Source organism: Mus caroli, unplaced genomic scaffold (genome assembly GCF_978045245.1).
Source record: "Mus caroli unplaced genomic scaffold, Mus_caroli_1 scaffold_12, whole genome shotgun sequence".
In the NCBI taxonomy this organism is placed as follows: domain Eukaryota; kingdom Metazoa; phylum Chordata; class Mammalia; order Rodentia; family Muridae; genus Mus; species Mus caroli.
Genome location: NW_028227267.1, coordinates 97,975,325 through 97,978,804, shown reverse-complemented (window position 1 = coordinate 97,978,804; position 3,480 = coordinate 97,975,325). Strand labels below are relative to the sequence as shown.

At 41.1% G+C, this 3,480-nt stretch overlaps 1 pseudogene; it reads right to left on the bottom strand.

The window, feature by feature from the left end:
* Positions 1 to 466: 466 nt before the first annotated feature.
* Positions 467 to 3,027, bottom strand: LOC110309829 (60 kDa heat shock protein, mitochondrial-like; annotated as a pseudogene).
* Between the last annotated feature and the right edge of the window lie 453 nt (positions 3,028 to 3,480).

Genomic DNA, 3,480 nt, shown 5'->3' with positions numbered 1-3,480 from the left:
TTCAATCATGGGGCTCTACTGTAAGTTTTTTTAAACTTTATTTTATTTCACAAAGTTTGTCACATAATTGGATACTTCTCCACTTTGTACATGGTCATTCCCATCCTCCACAGAAAGACTGCTCCTGAACTCTCATGTGGTAACACAGTGCTACAGTCCTGATGCTAACACAACAGTAGAGATTCCTTATTGATTTAAGTTGAAAACAGGACACTGGTATCTATATGGCTCTTGCTCTTCAGGATGGTATAAATGTCTTTATTCAAAGATACAAAATAAGTTATCTGTAGGCATGGGCAATGAGAGAAGTAAACCATTATATATTGTCAAAAGAAGCCAGTAACTGATAGTTACAGTGATCAGCCAGTCATTTTCTCCAGGTGACTTCTCTGAAGTTATCCATGAGGAACCTGCCTTGAGCTGCCCGTCACAGTTCATTGACAAGGGCAATGCACTATTCTAGGAGTTAGAACATGCCACCTCTCATAGCCCTCCCATTTCATCCATTGCACCCATTCCAGGGTCCTTCTCTTCTTTAGGAATTTCTGTCTCTACAGCTTTGGCTGTAGTAAGCAAGGAGGTCACCCCAGCAGCATCCAATAAGGCAGTTATTACAACCTTTGTTGGATCAATGATTCCATTTTCCGCCGTGTTCACAAAATCTCCAAGCATGGCGTCATAACCAACTTCTGAGGAACTCTGCAGAATTTTCTCAACTATCAAAGATCCTCCAACACCCGCATTCTTAGCAATCATCATTGCAGGAATTTTGAGGGCTTTAAAAATAATTTCTATACCTATTTTCTGATCTTCATTAGCAGGGTTTAATGAATCCAAGGCTGGGATGCACCGAAGCAGAGCACAGCCCCTTCCTAGAACAATGCCTTCTTCAACAGCTGCTCTTGTAGCCTTGAGAGTGTCTGTAACTCTGTCTTTCTTCTCAGTCACTTCAACATCACTTGTCCCTCCAACCTTCAACACAGCTACTCCATCTGAAAGTTTAGCAAGACGCTCATCCAGCTTTTCCTTTTCATAATCACTAGTTGCGATGTCTAGATGCTCAGTAATTTCTTTTTTTTTTGCTCATAATATTTTAATAACTGCATGAAATTCCCTAGAATACACCATCTCCCCACTGGCAGATCATTCCGTTTATTTCCAATTATTCACAAAATGGCATTCCATGGCAATCCTCTTACACTAACACTTTTTTTTTTAATATTTTTTTATTACGTATTTTCCTCAATTACATTTCCAATGCTATCCCAAAAGCCCCCCATACCCCCCCCCCCCACTTCCCTTCCCACCCATTCCCATTTTTTGGCCCTGGCATTCCCCTGTACTGGGGCATATAAAGTTTGCATGTCCAATGGGCCTCTCTTTCCAGTGATGGCCGACTAGGCCATCTTTTGATACATATGCAGCTAGAGTCAAGAGCTCTGGGGTACTGGTTAGTTCATAATGTTGTTGCACCTACAGGATTGTAGATCTCTTTAGCTCCTTGGATACTTTCTCTAGCTCCTCCATTGGGGGCCCCATGTTCCATCCAATAGCTGACTGTGAGCATCCACTTATGTGTTTGCTAGGCCCTCATCCTGAGTGAGGTAACACAATCACAAAAGAACTCAAATGATATGTACTCACTGATAAGTGGATATTAGCCCAGAAACTTAGTATAGCAAGATATAAGATACAATTTGCAAAACACATGAAACTGAAGAAGAACGAAGACCAAAGTGTGGACACTTTGCCCCTTCTTAGAATTGGAAACAATCACCCATGGAAGGAGTTACAGAGACAAAGTTTGGAGCTGAGACAAAGGGATGGACCATCTAGAGACTGCCATATCCAGGGATCCATCCCATAATTAGCCTCCAAACGATGACACCATTGCATACACTAGCAAGCGTTTGCTGAAAGGACCCTGATATAGTAATTTCTTAAGTACGTTTTTCAATGTGAGCTTTGTCAGCTTTTCCTTTCAAAAGCATGGCATCATCTTTGGTGACAATGACCTCTACAACTTTTCCTAAGTCATTAGCTTGAACATCTTCAAGATTTAGATTCAACCCTTCTTCTCCAAACACCACACCACCAGTAGCAATAGCCATATCTTTAAGGTGGTTCTTCCTATTGTCCCCAAACCCTGGAGCTTTGATTGCTACAACCTGAAGACCAACTTTTAGCCTGTTCAAACCAGTATACTTAGAGCTTCTCCATCAACTTATCCAGCCATTATGATCAAGGGCTTCCCATGAACATTAGCAATTTCAAGAGCAGGTACAATGGACTGAACACTAGAAATTTTCTTCTCATTCAACAAAACATAGGCATCTTGGAATTCATAATTTTGGCCTGTTGATGTATTAATAAAATATGGGGAAATATACCCTCTATCAAACTTCATGCTGTCAGTAATTTCTAGCTCATTATTCAGGGTTTTTCCATCCTTCACTATGATGGCACGCTTTCTTCCAGTCTTTTTCATTGCATCAGAAACGATGTTCCCAATGTCTTTGTCTCCATTTGCAGAAATTGTAGCAACCTGAGCAATTTCTTCAGGGGTTATCACAGGTTTAGATTATTTCTTAAGTTCAGCAATTGCAGCATTGGCAGCCAAAATCATACCTCTCTGGATTTCCACTGGATTAGCCCCTTTGCTGTTCTTCTCAAAGCAGTGGCAGTGGTGGTGCCATCCCAAGCCTCTTCCTTTGTGTTATTGGCAGAATCCTGAACAAGTTTAGAGCCAATATTTTTGTATTTATCCTTTAAATCAATTGACTTTGCAACAGTGACCCCATCTTTTTTTACTTTGGGATGTCCCCAACTCTGTTTGATAGTCACTGTTCTTCCCATTGGCCCCATTTTAACAGCTAAAGTACCGGCTAAAAGGTCTACACCTTGAAGCATTAAGACTCAAGCATCTGCACCAAATTTTACATCTTTGGCATAGGCCCAAGTGAGATGAGGAGCCAGTGCCCAGGACACTGGTCTCATCTGGTGAAGGACTGTGGGTAGTGGAAGCATTTCTGTGGGGTGTTGGTAGGAGAGCACAAGGTGAGGCAGGCCATCTTCAGCTAGTCTACTGTAAGAATCTTATATAACACTAATTATTTTGCAACAGTTCCATCTCTAGAGATCACAGGACTAAACTTTCCCCTCTTGAAAACTTACACTGGGGATTCCATTTCAATTCAGAGGGTTCAGGCTGTATACTAAAAACCATAGCAGCTTTCTCTTGTGTTCCATTAATATTTGTCATTATCTTTCAGTCAGCCCTATTGTCTTGATTACTGTTTCTATAGAACAAGTCTTAATATTGAATATTAATCTGATTCTGCAACAAATTAACACAGATTTGACATCTTGAAACCACAGAAAAATTTGGAGGCCTAAGCCTGGAGTCAAGATTTAGGCAGGGCTATCATCTTTTTGGAGCATCCTCCCACCCTTCTCTTGAGTTTCTGGTGGTTGGTGGTG